The following is a 12101-nucleotide window of genomic DNA, read 5'->3' on the forward strand; positions in this document are numbered from 1 at the left end:
TTGCTGGTGGGATAGTTCAATTCTGGTCACCAGGGAGTCTAAGTCTTGTCTAGTAGGGAGAGCTTGTATTAGTTCCCTGAGTAAGTGTAAGTCTGCATGCAGGGCAGGTTGAAGGGGGATGCCCTCAGAGCTACCAGGCCTGGGGGCAGTGGTTGATGGCAAGGCACACAGGGAAGTGATAGGGGATACTGGCGGTACCTCATTACTGCTGAGTCCTAGGAGTGAAGCAGGCCTCGGTGGGTTGTCCAGCTGCCCCTGCATGCCAGGCGCCCCGGCCATAGCCGCGCTCATGCGATCCTCTGCTCTCCACGTGTCTGTTATCTGTGTTGCAGGCGCCATGACACCCAGTACTTCGGGAACGGCCTGAGACGCTGAGAGGAAGCGATCCATGCCTGTACTCCGTGTCTGAGATCGGGACAAGGAGCGGGAGGGTGTAGAACTTTGTCCCCTACGTTTTCCTGGCATCTCCCGGTACTCAGGACGGGCTAAGCCTGGATTCTGCGGCACCACTGCACGGAGCTCCCCCGAAACGCGTGTTCACTCCGCCATGGCTAAGCCCCGCCCCTTACGCTTTGCTGTTAATTAAGATACACATGTTGACATTGGATGTAATGCCCCTGAGATGCCACTGCCGGTGCCTCTGTTTTGTCCTTGGCATCCCACAACATTATGCAACTTCTGCACGTGTATTAAATTATATTTTGTGTACACTGAGCCGTGGTCCTAAGAGGCCAATTTACAGTGTAAGGTGATAACATTGTTTAACGGTTACCGATAACGTTGTGTAGCTTGAGGCACAAATGTTTTGCAACGCAAATATGTATGCCCGGTGTAAATAAGATGCCCTGTCGATAAGCAGGTAGATGGTCCCATCCACTTGTATAACACTAGATCTTCTGAACTGGAGTGTGCACATTAAAAGGTTAATTTAGGAGGTCCAGAGATGGTGTTGTTACTAGAGGTGTAACTTGAATCTCTTGTCCCCTACTACAAAATCTGGAACAGGGGCCCCACCCATCATGTGCCATTTATAATACTGGCATTTTATGTGGCAGAGGGGCCTCGGAATCCCCCTCAGACACCAGTGCCTGGGTGTGACGGCTACCTCTGCACCCCCTATAGCTAGGCCCCTGATTGTTACCCATGGTAATCGCAAAATGTAATTATTTAATTTTCTTTGCTGTGACCTATTGTGTAGCAGAGTTTATCCTGTTCCTGTGACACAATTCCAGAGCTATGGTGACGCAGGCTGGGGCTACACTTAGACTTTTTATAGGAAGACTTTTTTTCTACAGAGTAAAAGGCCTCATGCACACGACCGTATTTTTTCCCACCCGTAAATACTGGCGTAAATACGGGTCCGGTGTCACACGTATTCCACCCGTTTTGCACCAGTATTTACGAACCCGTGCTCGTAAATATGGGTCCGGTGTCACCCGTATTCCACCCGTATTTACGAGCACGTTTTTGGCGGCAAAATAGCACTGCACTAATCGGCAGCCCCTTCTCTCTATCAGTGCAGGATAGAGAGAAGGGACAGCCCTTTCTGTAATAAAAGTTAAAGAAATTCATACTTACCCGGCCGTTGTCTTGGTGACGCGTCCCTCTCTTCACATCCAGCCCGACATCCCTGGATGACGCGGCAGTCCATGTGACCGCTGCAGCCTGTGATTGACCTGTGATTGGCTGCAGCGGTCACATGGCCTGAAACGTCATCCAGGACGTCGGGACGGATGTCGAGAGGGACGCGTCACCAAGGCAACGGGCGGGAGACCGGACTGGAGGAAGCAGGAAGTTGTCGGTAAGTATGAACGTCTTTTATTTTTATTTTTTACAGGTTTATACTGATCGGTAGTCACTGTCCAGGGTGCTGAAAGAGTTACTGCCGATCAGTTAACTCTTTCAGCTCCCTAGACAGTGACTATTTACTGACGTCGCTTAGCAACGCTGCCGTAATGACGGGTGCACACATGTAGCCACCCGTTATTACGAGAGCTCCATAGACTTCTATGGACTGTCCGTGCCGTTATTACGGCCTGAAATAGGACATGTTCTATCTTTTTCAACGGCACGGGCACCTTCCCGTGAGAAAACGGGAAGGCACCCGTCGCCAATAGAAGTCTATGAGCCCGTTATTACGGGTCGTGATTACGACCCGTAATAACGGGAGTTTTTACGGTCGTGTGCAAACCTCAGTCACCTCTCACCAGGGCCGGCTCTAGGATAGATGGCGCCCTGTGCGAAATTATCTTTCGGCGCCCCATCCCATCATTAAAAAAAATGCCCCATAAATTATAATGCCCCTTTACTGCCCCCATACAGTATAATAATAATATTTAATAATATATTACAACCCCTTCAAGGACACAGTATTTTGTCCTCTAATTGTGCCCACAGTATTATGCCCCCTGTAGTACCCCTACACACTATAATGTCCGCTTAGTGGCCCCCACACAGTATAATGCCCCCCTGTAGATTTTGCCATATAGCCTCCCTGTAGACCGTGCCATAATCCCCCACCACCTTTTTGTAGATCGTGCCATACAGCCCCCCCACACCTCCCCCTTGTAGACAGTGCCAGACAGTCCCCCACCTCCCCCTTGTAGACAGTGCCATACAGTCCCCCACCTCCCCCTTGTAGATCGTGCCATACAGTCCCCGCACCTCCCCCTTGTAGACAGTGTCCCCAAACAAAAACAAAAATTGTACTCACCTAGGCCCCGTTCCCATGACGAACTGAGCTGCTCCATGACGGGACCCTGTAGCCTAGTACAGAGTTTCCCAACCTTTTCGGACTCGAGGCAGCACTGGAAAAACAAAATTTCCTCAGGGCCCCCCTACCAAAAATTGTTTTGAGAAAGGCAGAAAACGGCTAAGAACAAGTACTCCACTCGTAGGGTATGTTCACACACGTTTTTTGTAAGGCAAAAAAAAATCTGCCTCAAAATTCCTTCAGCAACTGACAGCGCTGTGTGACCTTTTTTTTGTGTTTTTTCTTAATCTGTTGAAGCGAATGCAAAAGACGCAGGGAAAAAAAGCTCCAAACGAGCACTGCACTTATCTTCTGCCTCCTATTAATTTCAATTGGAGGTCAGAGGTGGAAACCACTTGAAGACCATCAGCCCCCCACTCACAGCAAAATGACCATCAGCCCCCCATTCACAGATTCCCCCTGTAGGTAGCGCCAGACAGCCCCCTTGGGGGTAGCGCCAGACAGCCCCCTTGGGGGTAGCGCCGCACAGCCCCCTTGGGGGTAGCGCCGCACAGCCCCCTGGTAGGGAGCGCCGCACAGCCCCCTGGTAGGGAGCGCCGCACAGCCCACAGCCCCCTGGTAGGGAGAGATACCTCCCTGCTCTGCTATAGTGCCCCCCTGTAGATAGCAACCCCCCTTCCTGTATAGATAGCGCCACTGTAGCTCCCTGAAGGAGCGGAATCCCCGTGTGGCCGGGGATTCCGGTCCTGGAGCGCTGCTTGATGCCTCGTTTACGGCTGAAAATAGGTCGTGTGAACCCAGCCTAACTCATAAACAGTAGAAGAGGAGTGATTAGACAAATATGTATTTTTTTTGTTTTTGTGTCAAATTTTCCAGAATCTACATAGCGATATTTGTCATAAATGTCTGATTTGTGCTGATCTGACCAATAGACTGACCTCGTGTATTCCATGTGAAGTCAAAGGGTCATGACTCTTGGAAGAACAGTGTTGGTACTTTGGCTTTAGCAATTTGATGGGGCTCCGAGCTGTCATAAATGTTTAAGGGGGAGGGGCACAAAAAAAAATAAATGTTGTTAGCAGTTTTCTTCCTGTATACAGCCTCCCATACATGTATATTACTTGCTGTTGCTTCTCTGGCCTGCAGCCTTTGGTTTATGTATTTGAGTCGCTGTTTCTTTAATCACCGTCACAAACTTCCTGAAATCTTTCCTCTAGTTGTATAGAGCTTTATTACCCCCCTGCAGCCAGATCCCTGCTTTAGAAATCCTCGTCCACCTTGAATTTTTGTATAATATGAAGAAATCCTCTTCCTGTTTTGGCCTCGTCCGCTGTAATTTTCTTTGTCTGTCTATGGAGCGGTTTGAAGTTTTTAGACCTTATAATTACGGTTCTTTCAACTACGTTGTTTGCGCAGGGGATAAGTGATGTTAGTTACAGCGGTGTCACCTGACGGATTTACTGCCGCTCTTTATGGGTTTAATAGAGGTCTTTGGTTATTTTAAAGGTTGTCCTTTGGGAAGCCAAGCAGACATGCAAAGCGCTCTTACTGATGTTTATGAGCTTATATATAGGCGCTTCAGTGCTTGGAACAATGGGATGGAAAAACCTAAAAAGATTTACAGAATATTTTGTCAGAAATATATAGCGGTGTGTGTGTATATAGCATTTACATATAGGGGTACATTTATAAAAAGTATCATCTTGCTCAAATGTTTTTAATGCTACCCCGTCATACCTCACTATAATGTAAGGCCCTCTTCATACGGCGGAATTTTTACACTGAATCCAATACAATTTCTGTCTCTAAATCAAAATGAAAAACGCTTATTCCTACAAGGCAGAACTTTCAACGGGCGGAAATGCAATCCGCCCCCCAAAATAAATGTCTCTTATGATGCGCTTTCCGTTTCGTATTCCACCGTGAAAACCGCGTTGGGTGGTAGACACATGGATTATCAGTATTGAATTGGGCTAATCTGTGTGCAGAATCCAGGCTGGTTATACAGCAAAACCGCAGCAGAAATCCGAGGGTCGGCCTCGGATTTCTGCTGTGGTTCTCGGCCAATTACATATCAGATTTTTTTCTCAGCAAAAATCTGTTTTGTGAACATAGGCTAAGTCTGGTCTGCTATAGATATGTAAAGACTAAGAAGTCCTAAAATGCGGTATATTTATAAAATGTGTACTCCATTTTTTGGGCGGAAAAATTCTGACTTGTGTATGAAGCAGCCATGCTGTGGGGTAAAAAAAGGCAGTAGACCACCTGCCTAGCGAGTTGCTCCAAATTTATTAGATATACAGTTAGGTCCAGAATTATTTGGGCAGTGACACAATCTCCATGATTTGGGCTCTGCTGCCACCACGTTGGATTTGAAATGTAACAACTGAGATGCAATTGAAGTTTAGACTTTCAGGTTTAATTCAAGGGGTTGAGCAAAAATATCCTGTGAAACGTTTAGGAATTGCAGCCATTTTTCTACACGGACTCCTCATTTCAGGGGCTCAAAAGTAATTGGACAAATTAACATAACCAGAAATAAAATAATTTTTTATTTTTATTTTTTTTTAATACTTTGTGGAGAATCCTTTGCAGGCAATGACGGCCTGAAAACTGGAACCCATGGACATCACCACACGCTGGGTGTCCTCCTTTGTGATTCTTTGCCGGCCTTTACTGCGGCTTCTTCAGTTGTTGCTTGTTTGTGGCTCTTTCTAACTTAAGTTTTGTGAAATGCTCGATCGGGTTGAGATCTGGTGACTCGGCCATTGCAGAATATTCCACTTCTTTGCCTTATAAACTCCTGGGTTGCTTTTGCAGTATGTTTTGGGTCATTGTCCATCTGTCCTGTGAAGCGACGTCCAATGTTGTCTTCCGTGGACATCCAGGCCATTTGGAGTTCACGAGATCACCAGTGCGCTCCTTTTTTTTTTTTTTTTTTTTTTTTTTTCAAGAATGTACCAAACTGTTGATTTGGCCACTCCTAACATTTGTGCATCTCTCTCTGATGGATTTCTTAATTTTTTTTTTCAGCCCAACGATGGTCTGTTTCACTTGCATTGAGAGCTCCTTTGACCTCATGTTGTGGGTTCACATCAACAGCTTCCAAATGCAAATGCCACACCTGGAATCTACTCCAGACCTTTTACCTGCTTAATTGATGATGGATTAACGAGGAAATAGCCCATGCAGCTCATTAAATAGCTTTTGAGATAATTGTCCAATTACCTTTGATCCCTTGAAAAAGCGGCAGCTACATATTAAAGAGCTGTAATTCCTAAACCTTTCCTCAAATTAGGATGTGAATACCCTCAAATTAAACATGTCTGCAGTTTAAGCCCATATTAATTATATAACTGTATATACAATATGTTTTGGTAAACCGCTAAAATGCCCAAACTTCTCACTGTCCAAATAATTCTAGACCTAACTGTACATTGCTTGAAAAACCAGATGCCAACCTGTAGTAATCGAATTAACACCTATTTGGGCATATTTATTAACATGTAATTGGTGTAGTGTGCACCGTATGTCATTTCACGTCTATTTTGTATACGCTACATGGATCCCTGAACAGAGAAGTGGCAAAAAAATCTTGAAAGCCACGCTGAAGGTATCTGAAAAAGTGGCGTGGTAGCATGATAAATATGGTGGTCATGTTGCGTATAACAAATATTTTAAGCCAATATTTCCACAAAAAGGTATCATTTTTCTAACGTATATTACACCATTTTTCTGGCGCATTTCATTTGACAAATATTAGAGAACCAGCATAATTTTCAATCACTTGGTTAAACGTATTCATTCCATGGCACAAATAATCAAAACCCACTAATATGCTAACATTACAAAACTCTGCCAGTCTGTCAGTAGGTATAGGCTGTTTTAGGGCAGCCTGTGTTATCTGCTGTATGGGCTTGACACAGCCATGCTGCTGACAGCGTCTCATGGCAATGGCAGGGAGTTTGGATTCTCTTCTTCCCTCTGAAGTTAATTTTAGAACAGGCCTGGACAAATCTGAAGCTCACCATACACATGAGCAATCGCTTGTTCAACTGACAACAATTTCTCGGAGTTCCACCAAAAACATGGCCGTCTGCATTTTTATTTCAATGGGGAGAGGAGAGTAATATAGTGCCAGACCCCTCTGGAAGAAGCCTTTTTCCCCACCGGAACAAATGATCGGGCAATATTAAAATCTAACGTGCCCGATCCCTCATTTTGGTCTATGACCGCATCTGGCACCTGGTGGCCAAGGCAGATTTTCCAGTCACCGTGCCATTGCTTGGACAGGCAGTTGTACCAATAATAAGGGCATATTAAGGAATTGCAATTACTGTACAAGTATAGCTGAACCTACAGCAACGAGTTCACATACAAACCCCTCCTGTTGGCTTTTTCCTTGCGAGCATGTGAATTATTGATTTACGTCCCCACAGCACATTTTCATTAGCAAGACAACCTTGAATATCGTACAATCAAAAGATGTAAGTTAGAAAACGTCTTGAGTATTAATTAAATGCCTGTGATGTTTGATTTTCAGGGGAGGGGTACAGTGAAAATAACGTAGGGGAGATCACTAAATGCAGAATGCTCTGAGGCTGCCCGTTCAAGAGGAACATTTCTTCCGGGGTGGCCAGAGGCGAAGGAGCGAAACGTACATGGTCTTCTCAGTTCTTGAAATGGTTTCAAGACGTTTGGGATGAACTGCTCGTTCCTTCTTCCCTTTTTTTTTTTTTTTTCCTCTTCTAAGCCAGAAGACCTATTCCTAAAATAGCTTGTTGTAAAATGTATAGGATCCTCATTAGAGGTGATTGTGTGGTCAGCAATAAGCTTCCTACTTTTCTGCGGCCTCTTGATGATCCCACAGGAGTTCTCCATTTACAGATCACTTCTTGTGTTGTAGAAGACGCTGGATCCTAGTTAAGAGCTTTGTGGCAGTCGTTTCCTTTTTTCTTTTTTGAGAAAGATACGTCGTCCTCCTTTGCCTGAGGCTGTTTTGCATGACGTCCGATCACAAGAAGTTAAATCTCTCCAAAAATATGAAGCTTCTTATAAAGCCATGGAGACACCTTGTCCCTGTAGATCATCCTGTAGAGCCCCGTTGCAGATTCCGTCATATTTACAGGACCAAATTGTGCAGCTTACAGAGCTATATGGTCTGTCAAAATGATGGAGACCCGACGGAGCCCATTAAAGTCAATGGGTTCTGTCGGGTGCCATTTGACAGAAGTGGTGCTTATGTTATTTTCGTTATTCTGTTCCCATGACTGAAATACTAGCGCAGATGTGAACAGAACCGCATTCTCCTGAACGCTACAGACCCCGCTAAGTAGAATTTAGAGTGCAATGCAAAATGAAGATGTCCAATCCCTGGCCACAAGTTGTGACAACCCAACCCTGGACACCCATTGGGAATAGCTGTGTTTTTTTATTTTTTTATTTTCTTTGTAAGAAGAATGTGAATGCAGAAATAAGCAGTTGATTGTGGGCTTCTTCACCATATTATGGCGTGCTTCGTTGGTTGCCGTATGTACGGAGCTCTTCTCCCCTTGAAGCATCGCTCCGTACACTCGGCATTTGACGGAGACTGTACGCCCCTGTACTAAGGAGCAATACAGCCTCCGTACACAGATGTACAGGTTATGCTGTGTGCGTGGGGCCATAAAGAGGTTTTCCGGGACTTTTATATTGATGGCTTATACTTAGGGTGGGCCATCAATATCAAATCGGTGGAGGCTTCCGACACCCCCGCTGATCAGCTGACTTAAGGGGCTGCGTCGGATCCCCACAGATCTGAGATTGATGACCTATACTAAGAATAGATCAGCAATATACAAGTCCCAGAAAACCCATTTAAAGTGGCTCTCCAGGCTCCCTCTTACTATGGCTGATTCCCCTCAGTAGATGTGCTTCAATTACTTGATGTTAATCTTTTTCTCACTAGTGGTGTAGTATACTTTATAATCATCCTGCTCTTGCTGTATAAAAAAAATAAGCTCTCTATCCACCAACTTCCTGGTGAGCCTGTGCTGGACTTGTGTTTATACACCGCAGCCAATCAGAAGAGGCCGAGCTTCAGCGGAGAGTGAGAGAGCAGCCGCCTGAACCAATGAAGAGTCAGGAGGTGTTTCAGACTACCTCAACTCCCTATAGGCACTGTAGCAAAACTGTAGTCACCGATCACAACTCTGCCTTGATAGAATGGATCTAAAAAGCAGCCAGGCACGGAGGAAAAGAAATAGCATATACACCTATAGGTAGTGACTTTTATATATTATGTTTTATCTAACAAGTGGACATTCGCTTTAAAGCCACTTCAGTAATTTGACACACAGATTCTATGAAACTTGACTGCCTATTTCTGGTCAGATGTGGTCTAATCGTACTGTCTGATACAAGGATCAAGTTGCAAAACTGGTGGTCACATGGGATGAAACGTCATCCCAGGATGCTGGCCTGGACGAAGAAACACAAAATTCTGGGTAAGTATATAAGATTTATTTTTTTTAGTTTTTTTTTGCGGCGGAATTGCTGTTTTCCTGCTGGGAAAAACGCATCATCTATTTGTTGCGGGTTTTACCTCCCCATTGAATTCAATGGGGAAAACCTGCAACAAATAAGCAGCGTGTACACAAATACAATTGACAGGCAGCAGATTTAACAAAAAAACATACCACAGGTCAATTTCTGAAAGCTTTTTCCCACTTATTTACGCAGCGTGTATATGAGATTTGTTTAAATCTCATCCTTTCTGCTGCTACTGTATTATGCTGCAGATTTTCCACAAAGAATTCAGTTGCAGAACTCCGCAGTATTTACGCTATGTGTCAGCTTACCCTTATTGTTCCTCCAGCAAACATTAAAGTTGCACTACTGCCTGCCAGATAGTGAATCGTGATTCATCACTCTACCGAATGCATTTCTACTCCTCCTTACCCAATGGTGCTTTACATCACTGCAGCCCACACCTGGCATTGAGATTTCAGTCTTATGTAGGCTGCGTGTCCATGGAAACCTAATTCATTGAGGCTCCTGATGTTCCGTGACTGTAGATAGTGCATCTTAGCGTTGACCAGGGCAGTCCTAATGACTTGCTGGAAAGGTAGAATCCGATAACCGCCCCACTGTAGGTACTGCGCTCTACAGTATGACCCATTCTACTGCTATTGTTTGTCTATGGGGAATTACTTGGCTGGTCCCACTAATTTATAAGGGGTGTATACATGTTTTTGGCCATGTAGTCTACACATATCTGTACTTTATTTCACCTGTCTTATACCTATTCATCTATCGCATATATATCCATTTGATCTCAGAATCTGTCCAAACCTGATCCGAGGCTCATGGTCTCGTGATGTAAGCTTTCGATATTGGTATATGCGTCGGACATTTATTTCACATAGAACTATTGGGGTCAGTTAGATACTTGTCTATTTTTAATGTCCCTTATAATTGTCCATTGAGTCATTTTTCGTATATATTTATAATTCTTTCTTTCAATGGATAATGTGACCGAATCAGTGCCGATGCAGGTGAGGATGTGTTTTGCAGGTAGCAGGCGGAGATCTAATCCTGTCCTGCAGGGACCCCGTCTTGTATAGCAGCAGCTGAGTGATGGCCTCGCGTTTTCATAGGTCCTGTCTCTATCTCTCCCCTGGGAACCTCTTCATGTTGAGCATGGCGCTTGCTCTGACTTGTTAAGAGGCTCTTTCCTGTTTCCCGGCACCATTCATTTTTAATGTCGTAATCTTGTAACCTGGATCACAACAGCTGTGAAAGCGTTTTTCCATTTTGTCTTGGTCAGGAAAAAAACATCCTGTGAGTTGTCGCCAGCAAGATTTATGATTTTATTAAGAACGGGGCGCGAGATCCAAAAGCTTTCTTTTTTTTTTTTTTTTTTTGCTTTTTTTTTTTTTTTTTGACGTCTTGGGTTAGAGAAGGGTCTACATCTGGCTCCAATTTGACTTTGGGGTAAATACAAAGATAAGAATGAACTGGGTTATATATAAATGTCATTCAAATAACAAAGCGCTAGACCGGAGCTACCAGGCGTGATATACAAAAGCCTTTTATGTAATATTAAAATTGAAAAGGGGCTTTTAATAACATCTATGCGGAGTTATCCATGTTTGAAGTTACAGGCCCAAAATGGGGATTATGCACATGGTCACATTACAACTTTATAGAGAACTGTTATAAGGCACCCTTAGAAATTTTTTGGGGCCCTACTGGACCTTAATATGCTTCCGATTTTCTTGCGTAGGCAAGCATATATTTTTTTTTTTCGGCCTACGTGTGATGTTCCAGCAGACGAGGTATTATGGAGGCATTGCTTCTAGAGGAGATTATCTCCATAATATGGTGTCGCACAGCGTGGCTCTGGGGTATGGAGACGCAGGGACTCTCTGTGACCCTGTACAGCCTCTTGCACATGGTACTGCTGTGTGCATGATATCTAAGGCTCCTGTGCTATAACCCGATTTCTTTTAGTTCAGTGCTATCACAAAGACCATTTGTTTGTCAAAATCAGCCATCCAGATAAAAAAAATCACATTGTAATTGGCTTTAATAGTTGCATTAGAGGCACTGGCATCTTTAGTTCCCAGGGTATAATGTGGGTGTTCTTACCTCCGTATTATACCTCCCAACTTTCAAGTATCGCAAAGCGGGACAACCGATGGTAATTTTTTTTTTCTCTTTTAAGCCATGCCTCTAATCCTGCCCATACATACCCAGTTCAGCCCACACAGTATCATGCTCCCATACAGTATAATGCCCACACAGAAGCCCCCTAGTTTATAATGCCCCCATAGCTGCTCCCATACCGTATAATGCCGTCTTTGCTGCCCCTAGTGCCAGTGCCCACATATAAAATACCAGAGCCCATGTAGATAGTGCCAACCCCCCTGTATATAGCGCTACTGCCCCCCCTGTAGAGAGAGGGACTCTAATTGCGGAATCCCCAGCTAGAGCATCGGCCATGCTGTGGCCAGTTATTCCACTCCAGGTGGAGCCTCTGACATCACTGTCCATATATGGAAAGTGACGTCAGGGGTTCAGTCTAGGAGCGGAATCCCCAGCCAGATTATCGGCCACGCTGTGGCCGGGGATTCCACTCCTAGAGGAGCCACTCATGTCACTGTCCATGTATGGACAGTGATGTCCAGGGCTTCCCCGGGCTCAATGCTTAAAGTAGCGCTATTCCTGGGGAGTCCTCAGCGAGCGGAGGAGCTCCTTTTGCTCCTCCGCTCTGTACTAATGCTGAAGCAGGGAGCTGACTGTTCCCTGCTTGAGCATTGGATTTAACTGTATCTGCGTCCTGAGGACAGAGATAGAGTTGACACCGGGACATACCCCTGACTGCCCGTGATAGCGGGACACTGCC

At 44.9% G+C, this 12101-nt stretch overlaps 1 protein-coding gene across 6 annotated transcripts in view; it reads left to right on the forward strand.

Annotated features, from left to right (window-relative positions):
• The window catches only part of TIAM1 (TIAM Rac1 associated GEF 1), a 291994-nt gene that overhangs the window by 89118 nt on the left and 190775 nt on the right, over positions 1 to 12101 (forward strand). The window contains exon 1 of one of the 6 annotated variants that reach the window (XM_075854545.1): positions 9800 to 9842. The exons of 4 other annotated variants lie outside the window; for them this stretch is intronic. The gene's annotated coding sequence lies outside the window, so the exon portion shown is untranslated. Of the gene's footprint in view, positions 1 to 9799; positions 9847 to 12101 lie in introns of those variants that run through there. One more of the 6 variants, XM_075854546.1, reaches the window with a different exon arrangement.

Source organism: Rhinoderma darwinii, chromosome 2 (genome assembly GCF_050947455.1).
Source record: "Rhinoderma darwinii isolate aRhiDar2 chromosome 2, aRhiDar2.hap1, whole genome shotgun sequence".
Classification (NCBI taxonomy): Eukaryota; Metazoa; Chordata; class Amphibia; order Anura; family Rhinodermatidae; genus Rhinoderma; species Rhinoderma darwinii.